The sequence below is a fragment of the Schistocerca serialis genome, chromosome 2 (assembly GCF_023864345.2).
Source record: "Schistocerca serialis cubense isolate TAMUIC-IGC-003099 chromosome 2, iqSchSeri2.2, whole genome shotgun sequence".
NCBI classification, from domain to species: Eukaryota; Metazoa; Arthropoda; class Insecta; order Orthoptera; family Acrididae; genus Schistocerca; species Schistocerca serialis.
In genome coordinates, this window is record NC_064639.1 from 511,040,543 (window position 1) to 511,060,611 (window position 20,069).

Genomic DNA, 20,069 nt, shown 5'->3' on the forward strand with positions numbered 1-20,069 from the left:
TAAAGAACAAACTGTCGGAAGGCGACAGTTGTGCTACAGATGGATTATTAAAGGCACGATACGTTAAAATGACTGCGACAGATATGAACTTAAATATAAATAAGAACTCGTCGTTCGCAAATACCAACATACTCTTTGCTGGAGCCGAAATTTGATTGGTTTATAGATCTCGAATTGATGTTTAATTCGAAGGGCATACGCTATGGAATGTTGTGCGCTTTCATCTGGTAGGCAGTTTAGTCACTTATTTCATACACACGCTATCTGCCACGTACACGCGTCGATGTTACTACTGAGTGGCGTTTCGCACGGAGAAGGAGTGACCGCAAAAGCGTGCTTTACGTAAATTTCTTCGACGAGGATGGGATTCGAACCCACGCGTGCAGAGCACGTTGGATTAGCAGTCCAACGCCTTAACCACTCGGCCACCTCGTCTGCTGGAACTACAGTTGTGTCTTTGGCGAGTGCTTGCGGAAAGAAGACATTTGTCGATTCGAAAACACATTCAAAACATGGTACTGGGCCGGTGTTAACGTCTAATGCCAAGCTGCAGTGCGGCCGACCAAGCTCCCACTGGCGAATCGTTTAATGACAGCATCCGTCCATGTGGATATGCGATCGGGTAAAATAATTGGCCCAATTATCTACTGCAGGAATAAGCATTGTATCGACATGCAGTGTCGTCTAATGCAAATGAGAAAGGTGCTGTGCATTCTTTTGCATGACTTACTGCAACGAAACGTACAGCTCGATACGCTACACTGATATTGCTTGCAAGGTTTTGACGTCCCCCCTAGCCCAAGATTGTCCTGCTGTTTGCGATGGAGCTTGGTGTTTGGGCGGCCACTAGCGACGGATGTCTGCAAACTCAAGTCTCTCCAGTAGGCCCTGCCAAATGGCTTCTGTAGATGGCGGCCTGACTTTAAAGAACAAACTGTCGGAAGGCGACAGTTGTGCTACAGATGGATTATTAAAGGCACGATACGTTAAAATGACTGCGACAGATATGCACTTAAATATAAATAAGAACTGGTCGTTCGCAAATACCAACATACTCTTTGCTGGAGCCGAAATTTGATTGGTTTATAGATCTCGAATTGATGTTTAATTCGAAGGGCATACGCTATGGAATGTTGTGCGCTTTCATCTGGTAGGCAGTTTAGTCACTTATTTCATACACACGCTATCTGCCACGTACACGCGTCGATGTTACTACTGAGTGGCGTTTCGCACGGAGAAGGAGTGACCGCAAAAGCGTGCTTTTTTTTACGTAAATTTCTTCGACGAGGATGGGATTCGAACCCACGCGTGCAGAGCACATTGGATTAGCAGTCCAACGCCTTAACCACTCGGCCACCTCGTCTGCTGGAACTACAGTTGTGTCTTTGGCGAGTGCTTGCGGAAAGAAGACATTTGTCGATTCGAAAACACATTCAAAACATGGTACTGGGCCGGTGTTAACGTCTAATGCCAAGCTGCAGTGCGGCCGACCAAGCTCCCACTGGCGAATCGTTTAATGACAGCATCCGTCCATGTGGATATGCGATCGGGTAAAATCATTGGCCCAATTATCTACTGCAGGAATAAGCATTGTATCGACATGCAGTGTCGTCTAATGCAAATGAGAAAGGTGCTGTGCATTCTTTTGCACGACTTACTGCAACGAAACGCACAGCTCGATACGCTACACTGATATTGCTTGCAAGGTTTTGACGTCCCCCCTAGCCCAAGATTGTCCTGCTGTTTGCGATGGAGCTTGGTGTTTGGGCGGCCACTAGCGACGGATGTCTGCAAACTCAAGTCTCTCCAGTAGGCCCTGCCAAATGGCTTCTGTAGATGGCGCCCTGACTTTAAAGAACAAACTGTCGGAAGGCGACAGTTGTGCTACAGATGGATTATTAAAGGCACGATACGTTAAAATGACTGCGACAGATATGCACTTAAATATAAATAAGAACTCGTCGTTTGCAAATACCAACATACTCTTTGCTGGAGCCGAAATTTGATTGGTTTATAGATCTCGAATTGATGTTTAATTCGAAGGGCATACGCTATGGAATGTTGTGCGCTTTCATCTGGTAGGCAGTTTAGTCACTTATTTCATACACACGCTATCTGCCACGTACACGCGTCGATGTTACTACTGAGTGGCGTTTCGCACGGAGAAGGAGTGACCGCAAAAGCGTGCTTTACGTAAATTTCTTCGACGAGGATGGGATTCGAACCCACGCGTGCAGAGCACATTGGATTAGCAGTCCAACGCCTTAACCACTCGGCCACCTCGTCTGCTGGAACTACAGTTGTGTCTTTGGCGAGTGCTTGCGGAAAGAAGACATTTGTCGATTCGAAAACACATTCAAAACATGGTACTGGGCCGGTGATAACGTCTAATGCCAAGCTGCAGTGCGGCCGACCAAGCTCCCACTGGCGAATCGTTTAATGACAGCATCCGTCCATGTGGATATGCGATCGGGTAAAATAATTGGCCCAATTATCTACTGCAGGAATAAGCATTGTATCGACATGCAGTGTCGTCTAATGCAAATGAGAAAGGTGCTGTGCATTCTTTTGCACGACTTACTGCAACGAAACGTACAGCTCGATACGCTACACTGATATTGCTTGCAAGGTTTTGACGTCCCCCCTAGCCCAAGATTGTCCTGCTGTTTGCGATGGAGCTTGGTGTTTGGGCGGCCACTAGCGACGGATGTCTGCAAACTCAAGTCTCTCCAGTAGGCCCTGCCAAATGGCTTCTGTAGATGGCGGCCTGACTTTAAAGAACAAACTGTCGGAAGGCGACAGTTGTGCTACAGATGGATTATTAAAGGCACGATACGTTAAAATGACTGCGACAGATATGAACTTAAATATAAATAAGAACTCGTCGTTCGCAAATACCAACATACTCTTTGCTGGAGCCGAAATTTGATTGGTTTATAGATCTCGAATTGATGTTTAATTCGAAGGGCATACGCTATGGAATGTTGTGCGCTTTCATCTGGTAGGCAGTTTAGTCACTTATTTCATACACACGCTATCTGCCACGTACACGCGTCGATGTTACTACTGAGTGGCGTTTCGCACGGAGAAGGAGTGACCGCAAAAGCGTGCTTTACGTAAATTTCTTCGACGAGGATGGGATTCGAACCCACGCGTGCAGAGCACATTGGATTAGCAGTCCAACGCCTTAACCACTCGGCCACCTCGTCTGCTGGAACTACAGTTGTGTCTTTGGCGAGTGCTTGCGGAAAGAAGACATTTGTCGATTCGAAAACACATTCAAAACATGGTACTGGGCCGGTGTTAACGTCTAATGCCAAGCTGCAGTGCGGCCGACCAAGCTCCCACTGGCGAATCGTTTAATGACAGCATCCGTCCATGTGGATATGCGATCGGGTAAAATAATTGGCCCAATTATCTACTGCAGGAATAAGCATTGTATCGACATGCAGTGTCGTCTAATGCAAATGAGAAAGGTGCTGTGCATTCTTTTGCATGACTTACTGCAACGAAACGTACAGCTCGATACGCTACACTGATATTGCTTGCAAGGTTTTGACGTCCCCCCTAGCCCAAGATTGTCCTGCTGTTTGCGATGGAGCTTGGTGTTTGGGCGGCCACTAGCGACGGATGTCTGCAAACTCAAGTCTCTCCAGTAGGCCCTGCCAAATGGCTTCTGTAGATGGCGGCCTGACTTTAAAGAACAAACTGTCGGAAGGCGACAGTTGTGCTACAGATGGATTATTAAAGGCACGATACGTTAAAATGACTGCGACAGATATGCACTTAAATATAAATAAGAACTCGTCGTTCGCAAATACCAACATACTCTTTGCTGGAGCCGAAATTTGATTGGTTTATAGATCTCGAATTGATGTTTAATTCGAAGGGCATACGCTATGGAATGTTGTGCGCTTTCATCTGGTAGGCAGTTTAGTCACTTATTTCATACACACGCTATCTGCCACGTACACGCGTCGATGTTACTACTGAGTGGCGTTTCGCACGGAGAAGGAGTGACCGCAAAAGCGTGCTTTACGTAAATTTCTTCGACGAGGATGGGATTCGAACCCACGCGTGCAGAGCACGTTGGATTAGCAGTCCAACGCCTTAACCACTCGGCCACCTCGTCTGCTGGAACTACAGTTGTGTCTTTGGCGAGTGCTTGCGGAAAGAAGACATTTGTCGATTCGAAAACACATTCAAAACATGGTACTGGGCCGGTGTTAACGTCTAATGCCAAGCTGCAGTGCGGCCGACCAAGCTCCCACTGGCGAATCGTTTAATGACAGCATCCGTCCATATGTATATGCGATCGGGTAAAATCATTGGCCCAATTATCTACTGCAGGAATAAGCATTGTATCGACATGCAGTGTCGTCTAATGCAAATGAGAAAGGTGCTGTGCATTCTTTTGCACGACTTACTGCAACGAAACGTACAGCTCGATACGCTACACTGATATTGCTTGCAAGGTTTTGACGTCCCCCCTAGCCCAAGATTGTCCTGCTGTTTGCGATGGAGCTTGGTGTTTGGGCGGCCACTAGCGACGGATGTCTGCAAACTCAAGTCTCTCCAGTAGGCCCTGCCAAATGGCTTCTGTAGATGGCGGCCTGACTTTAAAGAACAAACTGTCGGAAGGCGACAGTTGTGCTACAGATGGATTATTAAAGGCACGATACGTTAAAATGACTGCGACAGATATGCACTTAAATATAAATAAGAACTCGTCGTTCGCAAATACCAACATACTCTTTGCTGGAGCCGAAATTTGATTGGTTTATAGATCTCGAATTGATGTTTAATTCGAAGGGCATACGCTATGGAATGTTGTGCGCTTTCATCTGGTAGGCAGTTTTGTCTCTTATTTCATACACACGCTATCTGCCACGTACACGCGTCGATGTTACTACTGAGTGGCGTTTCGCACGGAGAAGGAGTGACCGCAAAAGCGTGCTTTACGTAAATTTCTTCGACGAGGATGGGATTCGAACCCACGCGTGCAGAGCACATTGGATTAGCAGTCCAACGCCTTAACCACTCGGCCACCTCGTCTGCTGGAACTACAGTTGTGTCTTTGGCGAGTGCTTGCGGAAAGAAGACATTTGTCGATTCGAAAACACATTCAAAACATGGTACTGGGCCGGTGATAACGTCTAATGCCAAGCTGCAGTGCGGCCGACCAAGCTCCCACTGGCGAATCGTTTAATGACAGCATCCGTCCATGTGGATATGCGATCGGGTAAAATAATTGGCCCAATTATCTACTGCAGGAATAAGCATTGTATCGACATGCAGTGTCGTCTAATGCAAATGAGAAAGGTGCTGTGCATTCTTTTGCACGACTTACTGCAACGAAACGTACAGCTCGATACGCTACACTGATATTGCTTGCAAGGATTTGACGTCCCCCCTAGCCCAAGATTGTCCTGCTGTTTGCGATGGAGCTTGGTGTTTGGGCGGCCACTAGCGACGGATGTCTGCAAACTCAAGTCTCTCCAGTAGGCCCTGCCAAATGGCTTCTGTAGATGGCGGCCTGACTTTAAAGAACAAACTGTCGGAAGGCGACAGTTGTGCTACAGATGGATTATTAAAGGCACGATACGTTAAAATGACTGCGACAGATATGAACTTAAATATAAATAAGAACTCGTCGTTCGCAAATACCAACATACTCTTTGCTGGAGCCGAAATTTGATTGGTTTATAGATCTCGAATTGATGTTTAATTCGAAGGGCATACGCTATGGAATGTTGTGCGCTTTCATCTGGTAGGCAGTTTAGTCACTTATTTCATACACACGCTATCTGCCACGTACACGCGTCGATGTTACTACTGAGTGGCGTTTCGCACGGAGAAGGAGTGACCGCAAAAGCGTCCTTTACGTAAATTTCTTCGACGAGGATGGGATTCGAACCCACGCGTGCAGAGCACGTTGGATTAGCAGTCCAACGCCTTAACCACTCGGCCACCTCGTCTGCTGGAACTACAGTTGTGTCTTTGGCGAGTGCTTGCGGAAAGAAGACATTTGTCGATTCGAAAACACATTCAAAACATGGTACTGGGCCGGTGTTAACGTCTAATGCCAAGCTGCAGTGCGGCCGACCAAGCTCCCACTGGCGAATCGTTTAATGACAGCATCCGTCCATATGTATATGCGATCGGGTAAAATCATTGGCCCAATTATCTACTGCAGGAATAAGCATTGTATCGACATGCAGTGTCGTCTAATGCAAATGAGAAAGGTGCTGTGCATTCTTTTGCACGACTTACTGCAACGAAACGTACAGCTCGATACGCTACACTGATATTGCTTGCAAGGTTTTGACGTCCCCCCTAGCCCAAGATTGTCCTGCTGTTTGCGATGGAGCTTGGTGTTTGGGCGGCCACTAGCGACGGATGTCTGCAAACTCAAGTCTCTCCAGTAGGCCCTGCCAAATGGCTTCTGTAGATGGCGGCCTGACTTTAAAGAACAAACTGTCGGAAGGCGACAGTTGTGCTACAGATGGATTATTAAAGGCACGATACGTTAAAATGACTGCGACAGATATGCACTTAAATATAAATAAGAACTGGTCGTTCGCAAATACCAACATACTCTTTGCTGGAGCCGAAATTTGATTGGTTTATAGATCTCGAATTGATGTTTAATTCGAAGGGCATACGCTATGGAATGTTGTGCGCTTTCATCTGGTAGGCAGTTTTGTCTCTTATTTCATACACACGCTATCTGCCACGTACACGCGTCGATGTTACTACTGAGTGGCGTTTCGCACGGAGAAGGAGTGACCGCAAAAGCGTGCTTTACGTAAATTTCTTCGACGAGGATGGGATTCGAACCCACGCGTGCAGAGCACATTGGATTAGCAGTCCAACGCCTTAACCACTCGGCCACCTCGTCTGCTGGAACTACAGTTGTGTCTTTGGCGAGTGCTTGCGGAAAGAAGACATTTGTCGATTCGAAAACACATTCAAAACATGGTACTGGGCCGGTGATAACGTCTAATGCCAAGCTGCAGTGCGGCCGACCAAGCTCCCACTGGCGAATCGTTTAATGACAGCATCCGTCCATGTGGATATGCGATCGGGTAAAATAATTGGCCCAATTATCTACTGCAGGAATAAGCATTGTATCGACATGCAGTGTCGTCTAATGCAAATGAGAAAGGTGCTGTGCATTCTTTTGCACGACTTACTGCAACGAAACGTACAGCTCGATACGCTACACTGATATTGCTTGCAAGGTTTTGACGTCCCCCCTAGCCCAAGATTGTCCTGCTGTTTGCGATGGAGCTTGGTGTTTGGGCGGCCACTAGCGACGGATGTCTGCAAACTCAAGTCTCTCCAGTAGGCCCTGCCAAATGGCTTCTGTAGATGGCGGCCTGACTTTAAAGAACAAACTGTCGGAAGGCGACAGTTGTGCTACAGATGGATTATTAAAGGCACGATACGTTAAAATGACTGCGACAGATATGAACTTAAATATAAATAAGAACTCGTCGTTCGCAAATACCAACATACTCTTTGCTGGAGCCGAAATTTGATTGGTTTATAGATCTCGAATTGATGTTTAATTCGAAGGGCATACGCTATGGAATGTTGTGCGCTTTCATCTGGTAGGCAGTTTAGTCACTTATTTCATACACACGCTATCTGCCACGTACACGCGTCGATGTTACTACTGAGTGGCGTTTCGCACGGAGAAGGAGTGACCGCAAAAGCGTGCTTTACGTAAATTTCTTCGACGAGGATGGGATTCGAACCCACGCGTGCAGAGCACATTGGATTAGCAGTCCAACGCCTTAACCACTCGGCCACCTCGTCTGCTGGAACTACAGTTGTGTCTTTGGCGAGTGCTTGCGGAAAGAAGACATTTGTCGATTCGAAAACACATTCAAAACATGGTACTGGGCCGGTGATAACGTCTAATGCCAAGCTGCAGTGCGGCCGACCAAGCTCCCACTGGCGAATCGTTTAATGACAGCATCCGTCCATGTGGATATGCGATCGGGTAAAATAATTGGCCCAATTATCTACTGCAGGAATAAGCATTGTATCGACATGCAGTGTCGTCTAATGCAAATGAGAAAGGTGCTGTGCATTCTTTTGCATGACTTACTGCAACGAAACGTACAGCTCGATACGCTACACTGATATTGCTTGCAAGGTTTTGACGTCCCCCCTAGCCCAAGATTGTCCTGCTGTTTGCGATGGAGCTTGGTGTTTGGGCGGCCACTAGCGACGGATGTCTGCAAACTCAAGTCTCTCCAGTAGGCCCTGCCAAATGGCTTCTGTAGATGGCGGCCTGACTTTAAAGAACAAACTGTCGGAAGGCGACAGTTGTGCTACAGATGGATTATTAAAGGCACGATACGTTAAAATGACTGCGACAGATATGCACTTAAATATAAATAAGAACTGGTCGTTCGCAAATACCAACATACTCTTTGCTGGAGCCGAAATTTGATTGGTTTATAGATCTCGAATTGATGTTTAATTCGAAGGGCATACGCTATGGAATGTTGTGCGCTTTCATCTGGTAGGCAGTTTAGTCACTTATTTCATACACACGCTATCTGCCACGTACACGCGTCGATGTTACTACTGAGTGGCGTTTCGCACGGAGAAGGAGTGACCGCAAAAGCGTGCTTTTTTTTACGTAAATTTCTTCGACGAGGATGGGATTCGAACCCACGCGTGCAGAGCACATTGGATTAGCAGTCCAACGCCTTAACCACTCGGCCACCTCGTCTGCTGGAACTACAGTTGTGTCTTTGGCGAGTGCTTGCGGAAAGAAGACATTTGTCGATTCGAAAACACATTCAAAACATGGTACTGGGCCGGTGTTAACGTCTAATGCCAAGCTGCAGTGCGGCCGACCAAGCTCCCACTGGCGAATCGTTTAATGACAGCATCCGTCCATGTGGATATGCGATCGGGTAAAATCATTGGCCCAATTATCTACTGCAGGAATAAGCATTGTATCGACATGCAGTGTCGTCTAATGCAAATGAGAAAGGTGCTGTGCATTCTTTTGCACGACTTACTGCAACGAAACGCACAGCTCGATACGCTACACTGATATTGCTTGCAAGGTTTTGACGTCCCCCCTAGCCCAAGATTGTCCTGCTGTTTGCGATGGAGCTTGGTGTTTGGGCGGCCACTAGCGACGGATGTCTGCAAACTCAAGTCTCTCCAGTAGGCCCTGCCAAATGGCTTCTGTAGATGGCGCCCTGACTTTAAAGAACAAACTGTCGGAAGGCGACAGTTGTGCTACAGATGGATTATTAAAGGCACGATACGTTAAAATGACTGCGACAGATATGCACTTAAATATAAATAACAACTCGTCGTTTGCAAATACCAACATACTCTTTGCTGGAGCCGAAATTTGATTGGTTTATAGATCTCGAATTGATGTTTAATTCGAAGGGCATACGCTATGGAATGTTGTGCGCTTTCATCTGGTAGGCAGTTTAGTCACTTATTTCATACACACGCTATCTGCCACGTACACGCGTCGATGTTACTACTGAGTGGCGTTTCGCACGGAGGAGTGACCGCAAAAGCGTGCTTTACGTAAATTTCTTCGACGAGGATGGGATTCGAACCCACGCGTGCAGAGCACGTTGGATTAGCAGTCCAACGCCTTAACCACTCGGCCACCTCGTCTGCTGGAACTACAGTTGTGTCTTTGGCGAGTGCTTGCGGAAAGAAGACATTTGTCGATTCGAAAACACATTCAAAACATGGTACTGGGCCGGTGTTAACGTCTAATGCCAAGCTGCAGTGCGGCCGACCAAGCTCCCACTGGCGAATCGTTTAATGACAGCATCCGTCCATATGTATATGCGATCGGGTAAAATCATTGGCCCAATTATCTACTGCAGGAATAAGCATTGTATCGACATGCAGTGTCGTCTAATGCAAATGAGAAAGGTGCTGTGCATTCTTTTGCACGACTTACTGCAACGAAACGTACAGCTCGATACGCTACACTGATATTGCTTGCAAGGTTTTGACGTCCCCCCTAGCCCAAGATTGTCCTGCTGTTTGCGATGGAGCTTGGTGTTTGGGCGGCCACTAGCGACGGATGTCTGCAAACTCAAGTCTCTCCAGTAGGCCCTGCCAAATGGCTTCTGTAGATGGCGGCCTGACTTTAAAGAACAAACTGTCGGAAGGCGACAGTTGTGCTACAGATGGATTATTAAAGGCACGATACGTTAAAATGACTGCGACAGATATGCACTTAAATATAAATAAGAACTGGTCGTTCGCAAATACCAACATACTCTTTGCTGGAGCCGAAATTTGATTGGTTTATAGATCTCGAATTGATGTTTAATTCGAAGGGCATACGCTATGGAATGTTGTGCGCTTTCATCTGGTAGGCAGTTTTGTCTCTTATTTCATACACACGCTATCTGCCACGTACACGCGTCGATGTTACTACTGAGTGGCGTTTCGCACGGAGAAGGAGTGACCGCAAAAGCGTGCTTTACGTAAATTTCTTCGACGAGGATGGGATTCGAACCCACGCGTGCAGAGCACATTGGATTAGCAGTCCAACGCCTTAACCACTCGGCCACCTCGTCTGCTGGAACTACAGTTGTGTCTTTGGCGAGTGCTTGCGGAAAGAAGACATTTGTCGATTCGAAAACACATTCAAAACATGGTACTGGGCCGGTGATAACGTCTAATGCCAAGCTGCAGTGCGGCCGACCAAGCTCCCACTGGCGAATCGTTTAATGACAGCATCCGTCCATGTGGATATGCGATCGGGTAAAATAATTGGCCCAATTATCTACTGCAGGAATAAGCATTGTATCGACATGCAGTGTCGTCTAATGCAAATGAGAAAGGTGCTGTGCATTCTTTTGCACGACTTACTGCAACGAAACGTACAGCTCGATACGCTACACTGATATTGCTTGCAAGGTTTTGACGTCCCCCCTAGCCCAAGATTGTCCTGCTGTTTGCGATGGAGCTTGGTGTTTGGGCGGCCACTAGCGACGGATGTCTGCAAACTCAAGTCTCTCCAGTAGGCCCTGCCAAATGGCTTCTGTAGATGGCGGCCTGACTTTAAAGAACAAACTGTCGGAAGGCGACAGTTGTGCTACAGATGGATTATTAAAGGCACGATACGTTAAAATGACTGCGACAGATATGAACTTAAATATAAATAAGAACTCGTCGTTCGCAAATACCAACATACTCTTTGCTGGAGCCGAAATTTGATTGGTTTATAGATCTCGAATTGATGTTTAATTCGAAGGGCATACGCTATGGAATGTTGTGCGCTTTCATCTGGTAGGCAGTTTAGTCACTTATTTCATACACACGCTATCTGCCACGTACACGCGTCGATGTTACTACTGAGTGGCGTTTCGCACGGAGAAGGAGTGACCGCAAAAGCGTGCTTTACGTAAATTTCTTCGACGAGGATGGGATTCGAACCCACGCGTGCAGAGCACGTTGGATTAGCAGTCCAACGCCTTAACCACTCGGCCACCTCGTCTGCTGGAACTACAGTTGTGTCTTTGGCGAGTGCTTGCGGAAAGAAGACATTTGTCGATTCGAAAACACATTCAAAACATGGTACTGGGCCGGTGTTAACGTCTAATGCCAAGCTGCAGTGCGGCCGACCAAGCTCCCACTGGCGAATCGTTTAATGACAGCATCCGTCCATGTGGATATGCGATCGGGTAAAATAATTGGCCCAATTATCTACTGCAGGAATAAGCATTGTATCGACATGCAGTGTCGTCTAATGCAAATGAGAAAGGTGCTGTGCATTCTTTTGCATGACTTACTGCAACGAAACGTACAGCTCGATACGCTACACTGATATTGCTTGCAAGGTTTTGACGTCCCCCCTAGCCCAAGATTGTCCTGCTGTTTGCGATGGAGCTTGGTGTTTGGGCGGCCACTAGCGACGGATGTCTGCAAACTCAAGTCTCTCCAGTAGGCCCTGCCAAATGGCTTCTGTAGATGGCGGCCTGACTTTAAAGAACAAACTGTCGGAAGGCGACAGTTGTGCTACAGATGGATTATTAAAGGCACGATACGTTAAAATGACTGCGACAGATATGCACTTAAATATAAATAAGAACTGGTCGTTCGCAAATACCAACATACTCTTTGCTGGAGCCGAAATTTGATTGGTTTATAGATCTCGAATTGATGTTTAATTCGAAGGGCATACGCTATGGAATGTTGTGCTTTTCATCTGCTAGGCAGTTTAGTCACTTATTTCATACACACGCTATCTGCCACGTACACGCGTCGATGTTACTACTGAGTGGCGTTTCGCACGGAGAAGGAGTGACCGCAAAAGCGTGCTTTTTTTTACGTAAATTTCTTCGACGAGGATGGGATTCGAACCCACGCGTGCAGAGCACATTGGATTAGCAGTCCAACGCCTTAACCACTCGGCCACCTCGTCTGCTGGAACTACAGTTGTGTCTTTGGCGAGTGCTTGCGGAAAGAAGACATTTGTCGATTCGAAAACACATTCAAAACATGGTACTGGGCCGGTGTTAACGTCTAATGCCAAGCTGCAGTGCGGCCGACCAAGCTCCCACTGGCGAATCGTTTAATGACAGCATCCGTCCATGTGGATATGCGATCGGGTAAAATCATTGGCCCAATTATCTACTGCAGGAATAAGCATTGTATCGACATGCAGTGTCGTCTAATGCAAATGAGAAAGGTGCTGTGCATTCTTTTGCACGACTTACTGCAACGAAACGCACAGCTCGATACGCTACACTGATATTGCTTGCAAGGTTTTGACGTCCCCCCTAGCCCAAGATTGTCCTGCTGTTTGCGATGGAGCTTGGTGTTTGGGCGGCCACTAGCGACGGATGTCTGCAAACTCAAGTCTCTCCAGTAGGCCCTGCCAAATGGCTTCTGTAGATGGCGCCCTGACTTTAAAGAACAAACTGTCGGAAGGCGACAGTTGTGCTACAGATGGATTATTAAAGGCACGATACGTTAAAATGACTGCGACAGATATGCACTTAAATATAAATAACAACTCGTCGTTTGCAAATACCAACATACTCTTTGCTGGAGCCGAAATTTGATTGGTTTATAGATCTCGAATTGATGTTTAATTCGAAGGGCATACGCTATGGAATGTTGTGCGCTTTCATCTGGTAGGCAGTTTAGTCACTTATTTCATACACACGCTATCTGCCACGTACACGCGTCGATGTTACTACTGAGTGGCGTTTCGCACGGAGAAGGAGTGACCGCAAAAGCGTGCTTTACGTAAATTTCTTCGACGAGGATGGGATTCGAACCCACGCGTGCAGAGCACGTTGGATTAGCAGTCCAACGCCTTAACCACTCGGCCACCTCGTCTGCTGGAACTACAGTTGTGTCTTTGGCGAGTGCTTGCGGAAAGAAGACATTTGTCGATTCGAAAACACATTCAAAACATGGTACTGGGCCGGTGTTAACGTCTAATGCCAAGCTGCAGTGCGGCCGACCAAGCTCCCACTGGCGAATCGTTTAATGACAGCATCCGTCCATATGTATATGCGATCGGGTAAAATCATTGGCCCAATTATCTACTGCAGGAATAAGCATTGTATCGACATGCAGTGTCGTCTAATGCAAATGAGAAAGGTGCTGTGCATTCTTTTGCACGACTTACTGCAACGAAACGTACAGCTCGATACGCTACACTGATATTGCTTGCAAGGTTTTGACGTCCCCCCTAGCCCAAGATTGTCCTGCTGTTTGCGATGGAGCTTGGTGTTTGGGCGGCCACTAGCGACGGATGTCTGCAAACTCAAGTCTCTCCAGTAGGCCCTGCCAAATGGCTTCTGTAGATGGCGGCCTGACTTTAAACAGATGGATTATTAAAGGCACGATACGTTAAAATGACTGCGACAGATATGCACTTAAATATAAATAAGAACTCGTCGTTCGCAAATACCAACATACTCTTTGCTGGAGCCGAAATTTGATTGGTTTATAGATCTCGAATTGATGTTTAATTCGAAGGGCATACGCTATGGAATGTTGTGCGCTTTCATCTGGTAGGCAGTTTTGTCTCTTATTTCATACACACGCTATCTGCCACGTACACGCGTCGATGTTACTACTGAGTGGCGTTTCGCACGGAGAAGGAGTGACCGCAAAAGCGTGCTTTACGTAAATTTCTTCGACGAGGATGGGATTCGAACCCACGCGTGCAGAGCACATTGGATTAGCAGTCCAACGCCTTAACCACTCGGCCACCTCGTCTGCTGGAACTACAGTTGTGTCTTTGGCGAGTGCTTGCGGAAAGAAGACATTTGTCGATTCGAAAACACATTCAAAACATGGTACTGGGCCGGTGATAACGTCTAATGCCAAGCTGCAGTGCGGCCGACCAAGCTCCCACTGGCGAATCGTTTAATGACAGCATCCGTCCATGTGGATATGCGATCGGGTAAAATAATTGGCCCAATTATCTACTGCAGGAATAAGCATTGTATCGACATGCAGTGTCGTCTAATGCAAATGAGAAAGGTGCTGTGCATTCTTTTGCACGACTTACTGCAACGAAACGTACAGCTCGATACGCTACACTGATATTGCTTGCAAGGTTTTGACGTCCCCCCTAGCCCAAGATTGTCCTGCTGTTTGCGATGGAGCTTGGTGTTTGGGCGGCCACTAGCGACGGATGTCTGCAAACTCAAGTCTCTCCAGTAGGCCCTGCCAAATGGCTTCTGTAGATGGCGGCCTGACTTTAAAGAACAAACTGTCGGAAGGCGACAGTTGTGCTACAGATGGATTATTAAAGGCACGATACGTTAAAATGACTGCGACAGATATGCACTTAAATATAAATAAGAACTCGTCGTTCGCAAATACCAACATACTCTTTGCTGGAGCCGAAATTTGATTGGTTTATAGATCTCGAATTGATGTTTAATTCGAAGGGCATACGCTATGGAATGTTGTGCGCTTTCATCTGGTAGGCAGTTTAGTCACTTATTTCATACACACGCTATCTGCCACGTACACGCGTCGATGTTACTACTGAGTGGCGTTTCGCACGGAGAAGGAGTGACCGCAAAAGCGTGCTTTACGTAAATTTCTTCGACGGGGATGGGATTCGAACCCACGCGTGCAGAGCACATTGGATTAGCAGTCCAACGCCTTAACCACTCGGCCACCTCGTCTGCTGGAGCTACAGTTGTGTCTTTGGCGAGTGCTTGCGGAAAGAAGACATTTGTCGATTCGAAAACACATTCAAAACATGGTACTGGGCCGGTGTTAACGTCTAATGCCAAGCTGCAGTGCGGCCGACCAAGCTCCCACTGGCGAATCGTTTAATGACAGCATCCGTCCATGTGGATATGCGATCGGGTAAAATCATTGGCCCAATTATCTACTGCAGGAATAAGCATTGTATCGACATGCAGTGTCGTCTAATGCAAAAGATGGATTATTAAAGGCACGATACGTTAAAATGACTGCGACAGATATGCACTTAAATATAAATAAGAACTCGTCGTTCGCAAATACCAACATAATCTTTGCTGGAGCCGAAATTTGATTGGTTTATAGATCTCGATTTGATGTTTAATTCGAAGGGCATACGCTATGGAATGTTGTGCGCTATCATCTGGTAGGCAGTTTAGTCACTTATTTCATACACACGCTATCTGCCACGTACACGCGTCGATGTTACTACTGAGTGGCGTTTCGCACGGAGAAGGAGTGACCGCAAAAGCTTGCTTTACGTAAATTTCTTCGACGAGGATGGGATTCGAACCCACGCGTGCAGAGCACATTGGATTAGCAGTCCAACGCCTTAACCACTCGGCCACCTCGTCTGCTGGAACTACAGTTGTGTCTTTGGCGAGTGCTTGCGGAAAGAAGACATTTGTCGATTCGAAAACACATTCAAAACATGGTACTGGGCCGGTGATAACGTCTAATGCCAAGCTGCAGTGCGGCCGACCAAGCTCCCACTGGCGAATCGTTTAATGACAGCATCCGTCCATGTGGATATGCGATCGGGTAAAATAATTGGCCCAATTATCTACTGCAGGAATAAGCATTGTATCGACATGCAGTGTCGTCTAATGCAAATGAGAAAGGTGCTGTGCATTCTTTTGCACGACTTACTGCAACGAAACGTACAGCTCGATACGCTACACTGATATTGCTTGCAAGGTTTTGACGTCCCCCCTAGCCCAAGATTGTCCTGCTGTTTGCGATGGAGCTTGGTGTTTGGGCGGCCACTAGCGACGGATGTCTGCAAACTCAAGTCTCTCCAGTAGGCCCTGCCAAATGGCTTCTGTAGATGGCGGCCTGACTTTAAAGAACAAACTGTCGGAAGGCGACAGTTGTGCTACAGATGGATTATTAAAGGCACGATACGTTAAAATGACTGCGACAGATATGAACTTAAATATAAATAAGAACTCGTCGTTCGCAAATCCCAACATACTCTTTGCTGGAGCCGAAATTTGATTGGTTTATAGATCTCGAATTGATGTTTAATTCGAAGGGCATACGCTATGGAATGTTGTGCGCTTTCATCTGGTAGGCAGTTTAGTCACTTATTTCATACACACGCTATCTGCCACGTACACGCGTCGATGTTACTACTGAGTGGCGTTTCGCACGGAGAAGGAGTGACCGCAAAAGCGTGCTTTTTTTTACGTAAATTTCTTCGACGAGGATGGGATTCGAACCCACGCGTGCAGAGCACATTGGATTAGCAGTCCAACGCCTTAACCACTCGGCCACCTCGTCTGCTGGAACTACAGTTGTGTCTTTGGCGAGTGCTTGCGTAAAGAAGACATTTGTCGATTCGAAAACACATTCAAAACATGGTACTGGGCCGGTGTTAACGTCTAATGCCAAGCTGCAGTGCGGCCGACCAAGCTCCCACTGGCGAATCGTTTAATGACAGCATCCGTCCATGTGGATATGCGATCGGGTAAAATCATTGGCTCAATTATCTACTGCAGGAATAAGCATTGTATCGACATGCAGTGTCGTCTAATGCAAATGAGAAAGGTGCTGTGCATTCTTTTGCACGACTTACTGCAACGAAACGTACAGCTCGATACGCTACACTGATATTGCTTGCAAGGTTTTGACGTCCCCCCTAGCCCAAGATTGTCCTGCTGTTTGCGATGGAGCTTGGTGTTTGGGCGGCCACTAGCGACGGATGTCTGCAAACTCAAGTCTCTCCAGTAGGCCCTGCCAAATGGCTTCTGTAGATGGCGGCCTGACTTTAAAGAACAAACTGTCGGAAGGCGACAATTGTGCTACAGATGGATTATTAAAGGCACGATACGTTAAAATGACTGCGACAGATATGAACTTAAATATAAATAAGAACTCGTCGTTCGCAAATACCAACATACTCTTTGCTGGAGCCGAAATTTGATTGGTTTATAGATCTCGAATTGATGTTTAATTCGAAGGGCATACGCTATGGAATGTTGTGCGCTTTCATCTGGTAGGCAGTTTAGTCACTTATTTCATACACACGCTATCTGCCACGTACACGCGTCGATGTTACTACTGAGTGGCGTTTCGCACGGAGAAGGAGTGACCGCAAAAGCGTGCTTTACGTAAATTTCTTCGACGAGGATGGGATTCGAACCCACGCGTGCAGAGCACATTGGATTAGCAGTCCAACGCCTTAACCACTCGGCCACCTCGTCTGCTGGAACTACAGTTGTGTCTTTGGCGAGTGCTTGCGGAAAGAAGACATTTGTCGATTCGAAAACACATTCAAAACATGGTACTGGGCCGGTGTTAACGTCTAATGCCAAGCTGCAGTGCGGCCGACCAAGCTCCCACTGGCGAATCGTTTAATGACAGCATCCGTCCATGTGGATATGCGATCGGGTAAAATAATTGGCCCAATTATCTACTGCAGGAATAAGCATTGTATCGACATGCAGTGTCGTCTAATGCAAATGAGAAAGGTGCTGTGCATTCTTTTGCACGACTTACTGCAACGAAACGTACAGCTCGATACGCTACACTGATATTGCTTGCAAGGTTTTGACGTCCCCCCTAGCCCAAGATTGTCCTGCTGTTTGCGATGGAGCTTGGTGTTTGGGCGGCCACTAGCGACGGATGTCTGCAAACTCAAGTCTCTCCAGTAGGCCCTGCCAAATGGCTTCTGTAGATGGCGGCCTGACTTTAAAGAACAAACTGTCGGAAGGCGACAGTTGTGCTACAGATGGATTATTAAAGGCACGATACGTTAAAATGACTGCGACAGATATGAACTTAAATATAAATAAGAACTCGTCGTTCGCAAATACCAACATACTCTTTGCTGGAGCCGAAATTTGATTGGTTTATAGATCTCGAATTGATGTTTAATTCGAAGGGCATACGCTATGGAATGTTGTGCGCTTTCATCTGGTAGGCAGTTTAGTCACTTATTTCATACACACGCTATCTGCCACGTACACGCGTCGATGTTACTACTGAGTGGCGTTTCGCACGGAGAAGGAGTGACCGCAAAAGCGTGCTTTACGTAAATTTCTTCGACGGGGATGGGATTCGAACCCACGCGTGCAGAGCACATTGGATTAGCAGTCCAACGCCTTAACCACTCGGCCACCTCGTCTGCTGGAGCTACAGCTGTGTCTTTGGCGAGTGCTTGCGGAAAGAAGACATTTGTCGATTCGAAAACACATTCAAAACATGGTACTGGGCCGGTGTTAACGTCTAATGCCAAGCTGCAGTGCGGCCGACCAAGCTCCCACTGGCGAATCGTTTAATGACAGCATCCGTCCATGTGGATATGCGATCGGGTAAAATCATTGGCCCAATTATCTACTGCAGGAATAAGCATTGTATCGACATGCAGTGTCGTCTAATGCAAAAGATGGATTATTAAAGGCACGATACGTTAAAATGACTGCGACAGATATGCACTTAAATATAAATAAGAACTCGTCGTTCGCAAATACCAACATACTCTTTGCTGGAGCCGAAATTTGATTGGTTTATAGATCTCGATTTGATGTTTAATTCGAAGGGCATACGCTATGGAATGTTGTGCGCTATCATCTGGTAGGCAGTTTAGTCACTTATTTCATACACACGCTATCTGCCACGTACACGCGTCGATGTTACTACTGAGTGGCGTTTTGCACGGAGAAGGAGTGACCGCAAAAGCGTGCTTTACGTAAATTTCTTCGACGAGGATGGGATTCGAACCCACGCGTGCAGAGCACATTGGATTAGCAGTCCAACGCCTTAACCACTCGGCCACCTCGTCTGCTGGAACTACAGTTGTGTCTTTGGCGAGTGCTTGCGGAAAGAAGACATTTGTCGATTCGAAAACACATTCAAAACATGGTACTGGGCCGGTGTTAACGTCTAATGCCAAGCTGCAGTGCGGCCGACCAAGCTCCCACTGGCGAATCGTTTAATGACAGCATCCGTCCATGTGGATATGCGATCGGGTAAAATCATTGGCCCAATTATCTACTGCAGGAATAAGCATTGTATCGACATGCAGTGTCGTCTAATGCAAATGAGAAAGGTGCTGTGCATTCTTTTGCACGACTTACTGCAACGAAACGTACAGCTCGATACGCTACACTGATATTGCTTGCAAGGTTTTGACGTCCCCCCTAGCCCAAGATTGTCCTGCTGTTTGCGATGGAGCTTGGTGTTTGGGCGGCCACTAGCGACGGATGTCTGCAAACTCAAGTCTCTCCAGTAGGCCCTGCCAAATGGCTTCTGTAGATGGCGGCCTGACTTTAAAGAACAAACTGTCGGAAGGCGACAGTTGTGCTACAGATGGATTATTAAAGGCACGATACGTTAAAATGACTGCGACAGATATGCACTTAAATATAAATAAGAACTCGTCGTTCGCAAATACCAACATACTCTTTGCTGGAGCCGAAATTTGATTGGTTTATAGATCTCGAATTGATGTTTAATTCGAAGGGCATACGCTATGGAATGTTGTGCGCTTTCATCTGGTAGGCAGTTTAGTCACTTATTTCATACACACGCTATCTGCCACGTACACGCGTCGATGTTACTACTGAGTGGCGTTTCGCACG

General features: G+C 46.9%; 22 non-coding genes across 22 annotated transcripts; all 22 read right to left on the minus strand.

Moving 5' to 3' along the window:
* Positions 1–353: 353 nt before the first annotated feature.
* Trnas-gcu (transfer RNA serine (anticodon GCU)) lies at positions 354–435 on the minus strand. The gene has a single exon. It is a non-coding gene; the product is annotated as a tRNA-Ser (tRNA).
* Positions 436–1,281: 846 nt separating this feature from the next.
* Positions 1,282–1,363, minus strand: Trnas-gcu (transfer RNA serine (anticodon GCU)). The gene has a single exon. It is a non-coding gene; the product is annotated as a tRNA-Ser (tRNA).
* Positions 1,364–2,204: 841 nt separating this feature from the next.
* On the minus strand, positions 2,205–2,286 carry Trnas-gcu (transfer RNA serine (anticodon GCU)). The gene has a single exon. It is a non-coding gene; the product is annotated as a tRNA-Ser (tRNA).
* An 841-nt stretch (positions 2,287–3,127) lies between these two features.
* Positions 3,128–3,209, minus strand: Trnas-gcu (transfer RNA serine (anticodon GCU)). The gene has a single exon. It is a non-coding gene; the product is annotated as a tRNA-Ser (tRNA).
* Positions 3,210–4,050: 841 nt separating this feature from the next.
* Positions 4,051–4,132, minus strand: Trnas-gcu (transfer RNA serine (anticodon GCU)). Its single transcript has one exon. It is a non-coding gene; the product is annotated as a tRNA-Ser (tRNA).
* Positions 4,133–4,973: 841 nt separating this feature from the next.
* Trnas-gcu (transfer RNA serine (anticodon GCU)) lies at positions 4,974–5,055 on the minus strand. The gene has a single exon. It is a non-coding gene; the product is annotated as a tRNA-Ser (tRNA).
* An 841-nt stretch (positions 5,056–5,896) lies between these two features.
* On the minus strand, positions 5,897–5,978 carry Trnas-gcu (transfer RNA serine (anticodon GCU)). Its single transcript has one exon. It is a non-coding gene; the product is annotated as a tRNA-Ser (tRNA).
* Positions 5,979–6,819: 841 nt separating this feature from the next.
* On the minus strand, positions 6,820–6,901 carry Trnas-gcu (transfer RNA serine (anticodon GCU)). The gene has a single exon. It is a non-coding gene; the product is annotated as a tRNA-Ser (tRNA).
* Positions 6,902–7,742: 841 nt separating this feature from the next.
* On the minus strand, positions 7,743–7,824 carry Trnas-gcu (transfer RNA serine (anticodon GCU)). Its single transcript has one exon. It is a non-coding gene; the product is annotated as a tRNA-Ser (tRNA).
* An 846-nt stretch (positions 7,825–8,670) lies between these two features.
* Trnas-gcu (transfer RNA serine (anticodon GCU)) lies at positions 8,671–8,752 on the minus strand. Its single transcript has one exon. It is a non-coding gene; the product is annotated as a tRNA-Ser (tRNA).
* Positions 8,753–9,590: 838 nt separating this feature from the next.
* On the minus strand, positions 9,591–9,672 carry Trnas-gcu (transfer RNA serine (anticodon GCU)). The gene has a single exon. It is a non-coding gene; the product is annotated as a tRNA-Ser (tRNA).
* Positions 9,673–10,513: 841 nt separating this feature from the next.
* Positions 10,514–10,595, minus strand: Trnas-gcu (transfer RNA serine (anticodon GCU)). Its single transcript has one exon. It is a non-coding gene; the product is annotated as a tRNA-Ser (tRNA).
* Positions 10,596–11,436: 841 nt separating this feature from the next.
* On the minus strand, positions 11,437–11,518 carry Trnas-gcu (transfer RNA serine (anticodon GCU)). Its single transcript has one exon. It is a non-coding gene; the product is annotated as a tRNA-Ser (tRNA).
* An 845-nt stretch (positions 11,519–12,363) lies between these two features.
* On the minus strand, positions 12,364–12,445 carry Trnas-gcu (transfer RNA serine (anticodon GCU)). The gene has a single exon. It is a non-coding gene; the product is annotated as a tRNA-Ser (tRNA).
* An 841-nt stretch (positions 12,446–13,286) lies between these two features.
* Positions 13,287–13,368, minus strand: Trnas-gcu (transfer RNA serine (anticodon GCU)). Its single transcript has one exon. It is a non-coding gene; the product is annotated as a tRNA-Ser (tRNA).
* An 809-nt stretch (positions 13,369–14,177) lies between these two features.
* Trnas-gcu (transfer RNA serine (anticodon GCU)) lies at positions 14,178–14,259 on the minus strand. The gene has a single exon. It is a non-coding gene; the product is annotated as a tRNA-Ser (tRNA).
* Positions 14,260–15,100: 841 nt separating this feature from the next.
* Trnas-gcu (transfer RNA serine (anticodon GCU)) lies at positions 15,101–15,182 on the minus strand. The gene has a single exon. It is a non-coding gene; the product is annotated as a tRNA-Ser (tRNA).
* Positions 15,183–15,757: 575 nt separating this feature from the next.
* Positions 15,758–15,839, minus strand: Trnas-gcu (transfer RNA serine (anticodon GCU)). The gene has a single exon. It is a non-coding gene; the product is annotated as a tRNA-Ser (tRNA).
* Positions 15,840–16,685: 846 nt separating this feature from the next.
* On the minus strand, positions 16,686–16,767 carry Trnas-gcu (transfer RNA serine (anticodon GCU)). Its single transcript has one exon. It is a non-coding gene; the product is annotated as a tRNA-Ser (tRNA).
* Positions 16,768–17,608: 841 nt separating this feature from the next.
* Trnas-gcu (transfer RNA serine (anticodon GCU)) lies at positions 17,609–17,690 on the minus strand. The gene has a single exon. It is a non-coding gene; the product is annotated as a tRNA-Ser (tRNA).
* Positions 17,691–18,531: 841 nt separating this feature from the next.
* Positions 18,532–18,613, minus strand: Trnas-gcu (transfer RNA serine (anticodon GCU)). Its single transcript has one exon. It is a non-coding gene; the product is annotated as a tRNA-Ser (tRNA).
* A 575-nt stretch (positions 18,614–19,188) lies between these two features.
* Positions 19,189–19,270, minus strand: Trnas-gcu (transfer RNA serine (anticodon GCU)). The gene has a single exon. It is a non-coding gene; the product is annotated as a tRNA-Ser (tRNA).
* Between the last annotated feature and the right edge of the window lie 799 nt (positions 19,271–20,069).